Below are 16,140 nucleotides of genomic sequence, written 5' to 3' on the forward strand. Positions count from 1 at the left end.
TTCCTTCCCTATATATGTCACCCCCCTTTGGTTCCTGCCCTATATATGTCACCCCCCTTTGGTTCCTGCCCTATATATGTCACCCCCCTTTGGTTCTTTCCCCAGGCTTATTGTTTCTGTTCCTGTGTCATGTCTGTGTGTTGTTCCTGGATCTTTTTTTGTGTTATCAGTGTTTAATTGCTAAATTGTATTTACTTCGCCACTACAGCCTATTTATTGCCTTACCTCCCAAATCTTACCTCATTTGCACACACTGTACATAGACTTTTCTATTGTGTTATTGACTGTATGTTTTGTTTACTTCATGTGTAACTCTGTGTTGTTGTTTGTGTCGCACTGCTTTGCTTTATCTTGGCCAGGTCGCAGTTGTAAATGAGAACTTGTTCTCAACTGGCCTACCTGGTTAAATAAAGGTGAAATACAAATATATTAAAAAATGATGTTGTGTTTGTTGATTAAAACACTCACTCCCTGAACTTGCTTCCTGACTCTCAGAGCACATCGTTACACAGAAGGATTCAATTAGGGAATCAATCAATAATTAATCTCTTCCTTAACTTTGAAACAAAGCTTTAAAGTAACTAGTTCCCTTCAGGGAAATATTTTTTTTGTGGGGAAAATGACAAAGGAACTCCATTAGAAGTCTTAATGACTGCTTTTCTACTGTACCTTTAAAAACATGACAACTTTAGTCCTTCAACTGGAGGGCAAATGATGCACATCCTCAGGTCATTACATGGATAAGATTCTGAGAAACACCAATTTCACTCCTTCATACAGCAATGCATCATCACGCTTCATATGTCCCATTCAGATTTACAAACAGAATGGTTTTAGAGATGATGTAGTACTAGTGGCTTTAACAAACACAGAGAGTTATTTTGAGACTTTACAAGACAGAGAGAGGAAGAGAGAGAGAGACAGAGAGAGAGATAGAGACAGACAGACACATACAGAGATAGAGAGATAGTGAGACACACAAAGAGAGAGAGAGACAGAGAGAGAGACAGAGAGAGAGAGAGAGAGAGATAGAGACAGATAGAGACACAGAGAGAGACAGACAGAGAGAGATAGAGACAGACATAGACAGAGAGAGAGAGACAGAGAGAGAGAGACAGACAGAGAGAGATAGAGACAGACATAGACAGAGAGAGAGAGACAGAGAGAGAGAGACAGACAGAAACAGAGAGAGAGAAAGAGACAGAGAGACACACACAGAGAGAGAGAGATAAAGATAGAGAGAGAGACAGAGAGAGACACAGAGAGAGAGAGACAGATAGAGACACACGGAGAGAGAGAGACAGAGAGACAGAGACAGAGAGAGAGAGAGACAGAGACACACAGAGAGAGAGACAGAGAGACAGAGACACAGAGAGAGAGAGACAGAGAGACACACAGATAGAGACAGAGAGAGAGACAGAGAGACAGAGAGACAGAGAGAGAGAGAGAGACAGAGAGACAGAGAGACAGAGAGAGAGAGAGAGACACACACACACACCTATTGTATTAACAGTTTACTCATTCAATGAATAGGAATATATATATATATATATATATATACAAAGTTATTGAAAGTGGTGTAGGGGGTAAAACACAGGACATAATTAAATCAATGTATACTGGCAATACGTGCAGCCTTAAAATGGTCAGGAAAAGAACAGAATTCTTTAACCAGAGGCGGGGCCTTCGCCAGGGTTGCAATCTCAGCACTGCACTCTTCAATATTTACATTAACAGATTGGCCACTATGCTAGAAAAATCCTCAGCCCCTGGTGTTAGTCTCCACAATTCAGAAGTTAAATGCCTACTCTTCGCAGATGACCTATGCCTACTGTCGGGTGACAGCACCTGGCCTACAGCAGAGCCTGGACCTGCTAGAGCAGTACTGCCAGACCTGGGCCCTGGCAGTAAACCCCCACAGCACCTAGCCTACAGCAGAGCCTGGACCTGCTAGAGCAGTACTGCCAGACCTGGGCCCTGGCAGTAAACCCCCACAGCACATGGCCTACAGCAGAGCCTGGACCTGCTAGAGCAGTACTGCCAGACCTGGGACCTGGCAGTAAACCCCCACAGCACATGGCCTACAGCAGAGCCTGGACCTGCTAGAGCAGTACTGCCAGACCTGGGCCCTGGCAGTAAACCCCCACAGCACATGGCCTACAGCAGAGCCTGGACCTGCTAGAGCAGTACTGCCAGACCTGGGACCTGGCAGTAAACCCCCACAGCACATGGCCTACAGCAGAGCCTGGACCTGCTAGAGCAGTACTGCCAGACCTGGGCCCTGGCAGTAAACCCCCACAGCACCTAGCCTACAGCAGAGCCTGGACCTGCTAGAGCAGTACTGCCAGACCTGGGCCCTGGCAGTAAACCCCCACAGCACATGGCCTACAGCAGAGCCTGGACCTGCTAGAGCAGTACTGCCAGACCTGGGCCCTGGCAGTAAACCCCCACAGCACATGGCCTACAGCAGAGCCTGGACCTGCTAGAGCAGTACTGCCAGACCTGGGCCCTGGCAGTAAACCCCCACAGCACATGGCCTACAGCAGAGCCTGGACCTGCTAGAGCAGTACTGCCAGACCTGGGCCCTGGCAGTAAACCCCCACAGCACCTGGCCTACAGCAGAGCCTGGACCTGCTAGAGCAGTACTGCCAGACCTGGGCCCTGGCAGTAAACCCCAAAAAGACAAAAATAATGATTTTCCAGAGAAGATCAAGATCTCAGGGAATTAGACCAAAGTTCTCAATTGGTACAAAATATACAGTATATAGTACTGTATACATTACAATTACTGAGGTTACTGAGGTTTAACTATATAGAGTACTGCACACACTGCAATTACTGAGGTTTAAATATATAGAGTACTGTACACACAATTACTGAGGTTTAAATATATAGAGTACTGTACACACTACAATTACTGAGGTTTAAATATATAGAGTACTGTACACACTACAATTACTGAGGTTTAAATATATAGAGTACTGTATACACTACAATTACTGAGGTTTAAAAATAAGCTCAACTGGACACCTTAATGAGGCAGTGAATGAACTGAGAGAGAAAGCACGCAGGGCATTCTACGCCATTAAAAAACACATTCAAATAATACCTATGAAATACCTATTCAAATTTGGCTAAAACTAATTGAATGTGTCATTGAACCAATTGCACTTTATGGCAGCGAGGTTTGGGGTCCACTTGCAAAACAACATTTCACTAAATGGGACAAACACCCCATTGAAACCCTACATGCAGAGTTCTGTAAGATTCTCATACGTGCCCAGAGGAAAACTACAAACAATGCATGCAGGGCAGAATTAGGCCAATATCCACTAATAATAAAAACTCAAACATTTTGGAAACATCTAAAATACAGTGAACCCCTCTCATATCAGTACCAAGCCCTGCAATGCCAAGAGCTGAGCAAAGAAAAGAGTCCCCTCATCCAGCTGGTCCTGGGGCTGAGTTCACAAACCTGTTCTACTAACACACTGAAGCCTCAGGACCCTCATCCAGCTGGTCCTGGGGCTGAGTTCACAAACCTGTTCTACTAACACACTGAAGCCTCAGGACCAGAACATCCAATCAATCAGAATAAACCAAATTACAACACAGTCAAAACAAAACTACATTGTTTATTGGGAAACACAAGCACAAACACAAAGCAAAATGCAGTGCTATCTGGCCCTAAATCGACAATACACCGTGGCTAACTATTTCACCATGGTTACTGATCAAAACCTTGACAATGTACAGGCTCAGTGAGAACAGCCTTGCCATTGAGAAGGGTAGACACAGGAAAACCTGGCTCCCTGTAGAGGAAAGGCTGTGCAACCACTGCACAACAGCAGAACCTGAGACAGAGCTGCATTTCCTGACAAAATGTCAAAAATATAAAACAATTAGAGAGTGTCATTTCCCCAAATTTGAAACCCTTATTCAAGGTTTCAAAGACCTCTCTGATGAGGATAGGCTACCCGTCCTGTTGGGGGAGGACGCAGAGAGCTGTGTGTTGGCAGCGCACTACATTGCTGCCTGCCATAAGATGAGGGACAGTGTCTGACAGACCAATAAACCTGCAAATGTACTCTACTGTATGCTTATTGTTATTGTTCAATGTATGGTTATTGTTGTTACTGTTGTCCCGTTGACAATTTTGATTCTTATTATTTTCATATTGTAAATATCCAAAGTAAGTAAAGCAAATTGAATTGAATGGAATTGAATGGAGAGACAGACAGAGACACAGAGACAGAGAGACAGAGAGAGACACACAGAGAGATAGAGAGACACAGAGAGATCGAGAGAGAGAGAGAGAGAGAGACACAGAGACAGAGAGAGAGAGAGAGAGAGAGACACACAGAGAGAGAGAGAGACACAGAGAGAGAGAGACACAGAATAGAGAGAGAGAGAGAGACACAGACAGACAGACAGACAGAGACACAGAGAGATAGAGAGAGAGACAGAGACAGAGAGAGAAATAACAAATAAAAACCAAACTAGAATGCTATTTGGCCCTAAACAGAGAGTACACAGTGGCAGAATACCTGGCCACTGTGACTGACCCAAACTTAAGGAATGCTTTGACTATGTATAGACTCAGTGAGCATAGCCTTGCTATTGAGAAAGGCCGCCATAGGCAGACCTGGCTCTCAAGAGAAGACAGGCTATGTGCAACACTGCCCACAAAATGAGGTGGAAACTGAGCAGCACTTCCTAACCTCCTGCCAAATGTAGGACCATATTAGAGACACATATTTCCCTCAGATTACACAGACTCACAAAGAATTAGAAAACAAACCTGATTTTGATAAACTCCCATATCTACTGGGTGAAATACCACCGTGTGACATCACAGCAGCAAGATGTGTGACCTGTTGCCACAAGAAAAGGTCAACCAGTGAAGAACAAACACCATTGTAAATACAACCCATATTTATGTTGATTTATTTTCCATTTTGTACTTTAACTATTTGCACATAGTTACAACACTCTATATAGACATAATATGACATTTAAAATGTTTTTATTATTTTGGAACTTTTGTGAGTGTAATGTTTACTGTTCATTTTCATTGTTTATTTCACTTTTGTTTATTATCTACTTCACTTGCTTTGGCAATGTTAACATATGTTTCCCCATGTCAATAAAGCCCCTGGAATTGAATTGAGAGAGAGAGAGAGAAGGAGAGAAAGAGAGAGAGAGAGTAAAAACATTCAGACCAAAGCGTGAAATCGATTCTACATTTTATTTGAAGTGAACCGAACAAACAATAAAGAACAAACAAAACATTCTGGAGTGCTCTTCACAGGCAACTACACAAAAACAAAACAAGATCCCACAAAACACAGTGGGGAAATGGCTGCCTAAATATGATCCCCAATCAGAGACAACGATAAACGGCTGCCTCTGTTTGGGAACCATATCAGGCCAACATAGACACAAAACAACCTAGATAACCCACCCTAGTCACACCCTGACCTAACCAACATAGAGAATAAAAGGCTCTCTCTGGTCAGGACGTGACAAGAAGAGAATGAGAGAGAGGAGAGAAAGAGAGAGAGAGAGAGAGAAGGAGAGAGAGATATTTTTAATAGAAAAAGAAGCTGCTGCTTTGTGGGCTCATGTTGAGTCGTCCTCAGTGAAACGCCACCTCAATATTTTTTCTGAAAAAAGCAAGTGCAGGACCCGAGTGAGCGGGGTGTGTTCACGGGAAATTCTGCCCCAATTTGGGAAAGCCTGGAGGGGAGTGTCGTTACCATAGATACTCCGGCTGCGGAGGTAGAAACTAGGGTTGTGTTCCAAAAGGCACCCTATTTCCTATTTAGTGCACTACTTTTGACCAGAGCCCATAGAAGTAGTGCACTACATAGGGAAGAGTTTGCCATTTGGGATGCAGATTGGATTTGGTCCTGTGTGTTCCTCTGCATGATGCTCTGTCTGTCCGTAAGAATGTTTTTTTTTGTTGATGGAGGAACACAGACTAGATTGGTCCTGTGTGTTCCTCTGCATGATGCTCTGTCTGTCCGTAAGAATGTTTTTTTTTGTTGATGGAGGAACACAGACTAGATTGGTCCTGTGTGTTCCTCTGCATGATGCTCTGTCTGTCCGTAAGAATGTTTTTTTTGTTGATGGAGGAACACAGACTAGATTGGTCCTGTGTGTTCCTCTGCATGATGCTCTGTCTGTCCGTAAGAATGTTTTTTTTGTTGATGGAGGAACACAGACTAGATTGGTCCTGTGTGTTCCTCTGCATGTAAAAACAGAGGGTGTCCGTGAGTAAGACTGACTGACTTTAGGCCTCATCTGGGTTGAAATACAAAGAGTCTGAAACACCGTTACAATAGAAAAACAGTCCAAACACAATATAAAGTGGTTCACCTGAGATCTGGTGTAGGGGAGAGAGTTTCAACGTCAACACAATGTAAATGTAACAGTATAGCTTCCGTCCCTCTCCTCGCCCCAACCTGGGCTCAAACCAGGGACCCTCTGCACACATCAACAACTGACACCCCACCGAAGCATCGTTACCCATCGCGCCACAAAAGCCGCGGCCCTTTGCAGAGCAAGGGGAACAACTACTTCAGGTCTCAGAGCGAGTGACGTCACCCGATTGAAACGCTATTAGCGCGCACCACGGCTAACTAGCTAGCCATTTCACATCGGTTACGTAAACACAATGTAAGTGTTCTGATTTCTAAACAGAAGGGAAGTAATGTGTAACACCCAAAGTGGTTCTTCAATATGAATCATTGTGTTTTCAAGGAGACTGTTGTGAAAACACTTGTTGTTGTTTCAGTACGAGGCAGCATCAAAACACACAAAAAAATAATGTTTTATCAGACTGTCTCTCTGTCACATCCTGACCATAGAAAGCCTTTATTTTCTATGGTAGAGTAGGTCAGGGCGTGACTAGTGGGTTTAGTCTAGTTTATATTTTCTATGTGGGGTTCTACTTTGTTTTTTTTCTATGTTGGTGTTTTAGTATGATTCCCAATTGGAGGCAGCTGGCTATCGTTGTCTCTAATTGGGGATCATACTTAAGTAGCATTTTTTTCCACCTGTGTGTTATGGGATATTGTTTTGAGTTAGTGCACGTAGCATGTCTGTAGTCACGGTTCATTTATTCATTTATTGTTTGTTTTGTATTTTGCTAAGTTTCACTTTATAATAAAGATGTGGAACGCTACTCACGCTGCACCTTAGTCCTTCACGAACTTGACACTCTCATACAGTACAATCAAATGATTGATTGATGATGATTTTCATTCAATGGTAAATGTTTTGGAAATGTTACCCACTCAATCACACAGCCACGTACTGTGTGAGGAACTTGGTCACCCAGATCAGAAGACAAATGTTTAAATTAAAAGATAAAAATGTGAACTTTCCTCATTGTGCTGCTGGACTGATCAGTGTTTCCCCCGCCTCAGTCTGGGGCATGGAGGTGAAGGGAGGCCATTTTGGCAGGGGTCTGTGGTCAAGTATGAAAAACAGGCAAGTTTGCGGCCACCTCCCCTGGACTTGTTCAGAAACGAAGGAGTCGGAAATGGCGGAGAGTAGTGATAACCAAACGGACGAAATGGAGAAAAGGTTGAAGAAGCAAGAGCTGTGCTGGAATGCAAACAATATGGCTGTCAGTTCTGATGATATGGAGGGGAGGATGAGGGTCAACGACCTGAATGGTCGGTAGTGGAAAGACACAGGAAGAAGAGAGACCATTATACAGAAAGACACAAGAAGAAGAGAGATCATGATACTGAAAGACACAGGAAGAAGAGAGATCATTATACAGAAAGACACAGGAAGAAGAGAGATCATTATACAGAAAGACACAGGAAGAAGAGAGATCATGATACTGAAAGACACAGGAAGAAGAGAGATCATTATACTGAAAGACACAGGAAGAAGAGAGATCATGATACAGAAAGACACAGGAAGAAGAGAGATCATGATACAGAAAGACACAGGAAGAAGAGAGATCATTATACTGAAAGACACAGGAAGAAGAGAGATCATGATACAGAAAGACACAGGAAGAAGAGAGATCATGATACAGAAAGACACAGGAAGAAGAGAGATCATGATACTGAAAGACACAGGAAGAAGAGAGATCATTATACTGAAAGACACAGGAAGAAGAGAGATCATGATACAGAAAGACACAGGAAGAAGAGAGATCATGATACAGAAAGACACAGGAAGAAGAGAGATCATGATACAGAAAGACACAGGAAGAAGAGAGATCATGATACTGAACGCAGTGGAGCGTCTAGTAAAGAAAACAAAGAGGATCGGAAGCAACAGCCTTCCCTGTAGCTCAGTTGGTAGAGCATGGTGTTTGCAACACCAGGGTTGTGGGTTTGATTCCCACGGGGGGCCAGCACAGGGAAAAAAATAAATAAATGTATGCATTCACTACTGTAAGTTGCTCTGGATAAGAGCGTCTGCTAAATGACTAAGATGTAAATGTAAATGTAAAAATGAAGCAAGTGTAGTGATGTGTTGGTGGAAAGTGGTGATGGTAGTTTGATGAGACCACAGGGCCTCATTTACACCCTATCTGACTAACCACTGCCATAGAGAAACAGGTAGGGGAAGTCTAACTAGCTCGGGTTCATTGGAAAAGGTAGATTGCTAATATTCTGTGGTGGTCAGGCTCAGCAAGGGAAGATTCTGCAAATGGAAAAGCTTAATGGGAACAAGATTAAAAGCCATGTCCCTGGTGCTTATCCTCGGTGGAGGGGAGCCATCACCGGTGTCCCATTATCCACAGATGATATTAAATAAAATGTGAAGGGAAGGCAGAGTGATTGAGGCCAAAAGGTTGATCAGTAGCAAAGAAGGGTCAAAGAACTGAAAGCCTATCAGTGATGCTGAGGTTTGAGAAGGTTTTACCTGGAAAATGCACAGAGAGGATTCCTTCCATCCCCATTGTTTTAAATGCCAAAGAATGAATGGGACATGAAGCTGTTCACGGTAAAGGAAATACAATATGAGCAAAGTGTGGAGGGGTACATGATTACGGTGAATGAGGGAGTAATGTGAAGGTTAAGTGCTGTAATTGTGGGGGGGGCTGTAATATATAGACCTACTGTCAGGCTGATGGAGCTTCCATGGCTGCTCCTGTACTAAATAGACCTACTGTCAGGCTGATGGAGCTTCCATGGCTGCTCCTGTACTAAATAGACCTACTGTCAGGCTGATGGAGCTTCCATGGCTGCTCCTGTACTAAATAGACCTACTGTCAGGCTGATGGAGCTTCCATGGCTGCTCCTGTACTAAATAGACCTGCTGTCAGGCTGATGGAGCTTCCATGGCTGCTCCTGTACTAAATAGACCTACTGTCAGGCTGATGGAGCTTCCATGGCTGCTCCTGTACTAAATAGACCTGCTGTCAGGCTGATGGAGCTTCCATGGCTGCTCCTGTACTAAATAGACCTACTGTCAGGCTGATGGAGCTTCCATGGCTGCTCCTGTACTAAATAGACCTACTGTCAGGCTGATGGAGCTTCCATGGCTGCTCCTGTACTAAATAGACCTGCTGTCAGGCTGATGGAGCTTCCATGGCTGCTCCTGTACTAAATAGACCTGCTGTCAGGCTGATGGAGCTTCCATGGCTGCTCCTGTACTAAATAGACCTACTGTCAGGCTGATGGAGCTTCCATGGCTGCTCCTGTACTAAATAGACCTACGGTCAGGCTGATGGAGCTTCCATGGCTGCTCCTGTACTAAATAGACCTAGTGTCAGGCTGATGGAGATTCCATGGCTGCTCCTGTACTAAATAAAGCTACTGTCAGGCTGATGGAGCTTCCATGGCTGCTCCTGTACTAAATAGACCTGCTGTCAGGCTGATGGAGTTCCATGGCTGCTCCTGTACTAAATAGACCTGCTGTCAGGCTGATGGAGCTTCCATGGCTGCTCCTGTACTAAATAGACCTACTGTCAGGCTGATGGAGCTTCCATGGCTGCTCCTGTACTAAATACACCTACTGTCAGGCTGATGGAGCTTCCATGGCTGCTCCTGTACTAAATAGACCTACTGTCAGGCTGATGGAGCTTCCATGGCTGCTCCTGTACTAAATAGACCTACTGTCAGGCTGATGGAGCTTCCATGGCTGCTCCTGTACTAAATAGACCTGCTGTCAGGCTGATGGAGATTCCATGGCTGCTCCTGTACTAAATAGACCTGCTGTCAGGCTGATGGAGATTCCATGGCTGCTCCTGTACTAAATAGACCTAGTGTCAGGCTGGTGGAGCTTCCAGCATCTCGCTACAGATGGCCTATCCAAAATAATGTTACCATTCCTTAATATTTTTGCATTTGATAACCTAATTATTCACTCATTTACTCTCATTATTGCTTGTTTTTATTTGCTAGAGAAAAACATCCATACTATGTTACCCAGTGGCTAACCAATCCTAACCACAGCCAATCAAGACTAACCAATCCTAACCACAGCCAATCAAGACTAACCGATCCTAACCACAGCCAATCAAGACTAACCAATCCTAACCACAGCCAATCAAGACTAACCGATCCTAACCACAGCCAATCAAGACTAACCAATCCTAACCACAGCCAATCAAGACTAACCAATCCTAACCACAGCCAATCAAGACTAACCAATCCTAACCACAGCCAATCAAGACTAACCGATCCTAACCACAGCCAATCAAGACTAACCAATCCTAACCACAGCCAATCAAGACTAACCAATCCTAACCACAGCCAATCAAGACTAACCAATCCTAACCACAGCCAATCAAGACTAACCGATCCTAACCACAGCCAATCAAGACTAACCAATCCTAACCACAGCCAATCAAGACTAACCAATCCTAACCACAGCCAATCAAGACTAACCGATCCTAACCACAGCCAATCAAGACTAACCAATCCTAACCACAGCCAATCAAGTCTAACCAATCCTAACCACAGCCAATCAAGTCTAACCAATCCTAACCACAGCCAATCAAGACTAACCAATCCTAACCACAGCCAATCAAGACTAACCAATCCTAACCACAGCCAATCAAGTCTAACCAATCCTAACCACAGCCAATCAAGACTAACCGATCCTAACCACAGCCAATCAAGACTAACCAATCCTAACCACAGCCAATCAAGACTAACCAATCCTAACCACAGCCAATCAAGACTAACCGATCCTAACCACAGCCAATCAAGACTAACCAATCCTAACCACAGCCAATCAAGACTAACCAATCCTAACCACAGCCAATCAAGACTAACCGATCCTAACCACAGCCAATCAAGACTAACCAATCCTAACCACAGCCAATCAAGACTAACCAATCCTAACCACAGCCAATCAAGACCAGCGTTAGAATAATACCACCTGAACTGTCAATCATTTCATCTAACTCAACTGTACTGTGATTCAATCCATCTGACCGACCTTCCATGTCATGTACCATCATCTGAATATAAATACTCAGAGACATTCGGATAATGGATGACTTTGTTGACGTTTTGTACAAGTTTAGTGTAAGTGCTACTGCTAACATTTGTGGTCATTTTCATGTATTTTTAGTTTTTTACCATAAATGTGAAATATGCCAAATTTCTGTTGATTTTGAAGGATATGAATATCTTTGAACTGTCATATTTCTTTTCTTTTTCAAAATATGTTTATTATTTTCCAATATATATATATATATTTTTTAAAGACAGCAATATAAAACATTGACATTCATTGTACAGTTGAATGGGATGGCCAATTTATAGGACAAAACAAAACTTAATAACTCACACATACACAAAATAAAACAACATCCTATTAGGTGGCAAATGTATATGAAGACAGCATATAGTCATTACAAGCAGTGTAGTTCAGCCCAAAATAAATATTGAGTGGAGTACAGCACAGAGTAGCAGCGGATCATCAACCTAGTTACGAACCAGACTTTATCCAGTATCGGCTGCCATATTTTATAAAACAATGGACTTCTATTGGAGGTATTGTATCGTATCTTTTCCATATGTATTACAATCCCTAAATCCCGTAACCACATTTCAAAGGTAGGTACAGTCTCCAATTTCCAAAATTGCAATATGAGCCTTTTAGCTAATAGAGTACAAAGAGAGACAGCCTTCCCTTCCTGGTTATTCCCATCAACTGTAACCAAACAGAGAGATCAATGGATCTGGGGCTGTAACTCTATCCAAGGCTTTAGGTAAGTACTCAAAAATGAGAGCCCAGTAAGCATGTAACTTAGGACATGTCCAAAATAAGTGGGTCAACGTTCCCTCATCCTGCTTGCACCTCTCACACAGTGGTGAGGTGTCCGGGGAATATTTTATACAGTTTCACCTTTGAATAATGTAACCTGTTTATCACCTTAAACTGAACAAGGTTGTGTCTGATGTTCACTGAACTGTGGTTTATATTCCTGGGAGCTTCTACCCAGTCCTCATCTGAGATTTCTGAACCAAGTTCTTGTCCCCAAGCCCTTTTAATAGTGTCTGTGGATACCTCCATGTTTTTAATAGTGTCTGTGGATACCTCCATGTTTTTAATAGTATCTGTGGATACCTCCATGTTTTTAATAGTGTCTGTGGATACCTCCATGTTTTTAATAGTGTCTGTGGATACCTCTATGTTTTTAATAGTGTCTGTGGATACCTCCATGTTTTTAATAGTGTCTGTGGATACCGCTATGTTTTTAATAGTGTCTGTGGATACCTCTATGTTTTTAATAGTGTCTGTGGATACCCCTATGTTTTTAATAGTGTCTGTGGATACCTCTATGTTTTTAATAGTGTCTGTGGATACCCCTATGTTTTTAATAGTGTCTGTGGATACCTCTATGTTTTTAATAGTGTCTGTGGATACCCCCATGTTTTTAATAGTGTCTGTGGATACCCCCATGTTTTTAATAGTGTCTGTGGATACCTCCATGTTTTTAATAGTGTCTGTGGATACCCCTATGTTTTTAATAGTGTCTGTGGATACCGCTATGTTTTTAATAGTGTCTGTGGATACCTCCATGTTTTTAATAGTGTCTGTGGATACCTCTATGTTTTTAATAGTGTCTGTGGATACCCCTATGTTTTTAATAGTGTCTGTGGATACCTCTATGTTTTTAATAGTGTCTGTGGATACCTCTATGTTTTTAATAGTATCTGTGGATACCTCTATGTTTTTAATAGTATCTGTGGATACCTCCATGTTTTTAATAGTATCTGTGGATACCTCCATGTTTTTAATAGTGTCTGTGGATACCTCCATGTTTTTAATAGTATCTGTGGATACCTCCATGTTTTTAATAGTGTCTGTGGATAGCGCTATGTTTTTAATAGTGTCTGTGGATACCGCTATGTTTTTAATAGTGTCTGTGGATACCGCTATGTTTTTAATAGTATCTGTGGATACCTCCATGTTTTTAATAGTGTCTGTGGATACCTCTATGTTTTTAATAGTGTCTGTGGATACCTCCATGTTTTTAATAGTGTCTGTGGATACCGCTATGTTTTTAATAGTGTCTGTGGATACCGCTATGTTTTTAATAGTGTCTGTGGATACCTCTATGTTTTTAATAGTGTCTGTGGATACCCCTATGTTTTTAATAGTGTCTGTGGATACCCCTATGTTTTTAATAGTGTCTGTGGATACCTCTATGTTTTTAATAGTGTCTGTGGATACCTCCATGTTTTTAATAGTATCTGTGGATACCTCTATGTTTTTAATAGTATCTGTGGATACCTCCATGTTTTTAATAGTATCTGTGGATACCTCCATGTTTTTAATAGTGTCTGTGGATACCTCCATGTTTTTAATAGTATCTGTGGATACCTCCATGTTTTTAATAGTGTCTGTGGATACCGCTATGTTTTTAATAGTGTCTGTGGATACCGCTATGTTTTTAATAGTGTCTGTGGATACCTCTATGTCTTTAATAGTGTCTGTGGATACCTCTATGTTTTTAATAGTGTCTGTGGATACCTCTATGTCTTTAATAGTGTCTGTGGATACCTCTATGTGGGCCTGTAGGACATCATACAGTCTAGAGACCGACCCTTTTGAATGGGGTTTGACAAGGATCAGGTAATGTAGGATTATTTGGCTTAATGTCATACTGTGGGATATGTTTTCCTTAAGACATTCCTGATTTGGAGGTATCTGAAAAAAATGTGTTGTTGGCATGTTGACCTTTCCCTGTAATTGTTGAAATGAAGCTAACTGACCATCCATGTATACATGACCAATTGTTGTGTGCCCCTTCTACCTCCACTGTGAAAACACCATATCGTCCAATGCAGGGTGGAAAGCATGATTCAGGCAAAATCGGTCTGTCAATGTATACAGTGGGTATGTTATTAAGAAAATACCTAATCTGTTTCCAGATCCTAAGAGTATGAAAAACGACTGGATTAGAGTCATAAGTGTCTTTTTCCACATGTGATGGACTACTAACAAGTGCAGGGAGTGAGGAACGTTGACAGGAGACCTGCTCAATCAAAAGACATGAAGGCATATCCTTCTGTCGCATCCCAGGTAAACTTTCCCTCCAGAAAGACACAATGTTCAGATTAGCAGCCCAATAATACAGTTTACAGTGAGGAAGGCCAAAGCCCCCTCTATCTTCTACTTGCAGAAATGCTTATTTGAAATTCTGGCTGCCTTGTTATCCCATAAAAATGGAACTACTATTGAATCCAGTTTCTTAAAATAGCTTTGTGGTATGAAATTGGGTAGACATTGGAAGAGGTAAAGAAACCTGAGTAGGACAACCATTTTAATAGCGTTTATTCGACTAACCAAGGAGACAGGCAGAGTTTTCTAAAAAATCTATATATTTTTGTCCGAAATTCGCTTTCAATAGCTGATCAATGTCTCTTGTCACTACAATGCCAATGGCTTGTGAACTTGTCCATCACTGTTCTAAGTGGGGTAGATTGCAGAAATTGCATATCCACCGGGATATCGGCATCAATTCGCTTTTTTGCCAGTTTATCTTGTAGCCAGAGAAGGAGCCGAATGTATTTATCAAGTTAAGTAAGGGGGGAAATAGAAGTTTTAGGCTTGGATAAAAACAAAAGAACATCATCTGCATATAGGGAAATTTTGTGCTGCGTGTCTTTTATTTTAACAGAAGCTATATCGGCACATGCCCGAATGCGTGTAGCAAGGGGTTCCATGGCTATAGCGAAGAGAGCAGACGAAATAGAGCACCCCTGTCCGCAGCCCTTGAAACAGGCGGAATGACTGCGACATTTCCTGATTGATTACCACGGACGCCATTGGGTGTGAATAAATAATTCATATCCAATTAATAAATTCCTTTCCAAACCCGAAACCCAAAATTCCACTCAATCTGATCAAATGCCTTCTCTGCTTCAAGAGCCATTACCACTGGCTCAACATTATGATCATGATACATTACGTTGAAAAGGCATCTCAAATTGTAGTTTATATGTCGGCCTGGGATAAAAACCTATCTGGTCAGGGTGTATGATGTAAGAAATATATTTATTCAATCGGTTTGCCAATATCTTTGTCAACACCTTATTTCTATGGGAGGTAACAACCACTAGCGGTTGTGTGTGTGTGTGTGGGGGGGAGTGCCCCTGTGACAATTTTGGACCCCCTTGTGGCCCCCCTAAATGTGGAGTATGAAATAATTTTTACATAACACATTTTTGCTATCGTTCTTTTTTTTTACATCCGTTATTAGACAGTGGCAACAACAATAATGTCTAATGTAACTGGCCCCTCTAACAGTACAACTGGCCCCTGCTTGGCCCCGCCAGTTGAAATGGTCTAGAACCGCTGAAAGATGAGTGGAATCTGTGTGGGTAGCTGGACAGGTAGGATGACTGACAGTGAGGGTGAACACATTACACCTTTTGTCTTCACCTTATTATAGTGCCCCCCCAGGTTGGTGGGGTTTCAGGTGTCTCCGGAAGGTTTTCTCGCGTCAGGTGACAGAGGAATGGATGAGACTGAGGCAGGAATTCCTTTAACCATGAAGTGGTATATTTACTGGGTAGTCTGTGCTGCATAACAAAGGAAACGGAATAACATGCATCCAATCAAATCCATCATCAAAAGATCTAATCATAACAATCATTCATTATTAACATCATTTAGGGAATTCAACAATCCAGTTCA

This window comes from Salmo salar, chromosome ssa26 (genome assembly GCF_905237065.1).
Source record: "Salmo salar chromosome ssa26, Ssal_v3.1, whole genome shotgun sequence".
NCBI classification, from domain to species: Eukaryota; Metazoa; Chordata; class Actinopteri; order Salmoniformes; family Salmonidae; genus Salmo; species Salmo salar.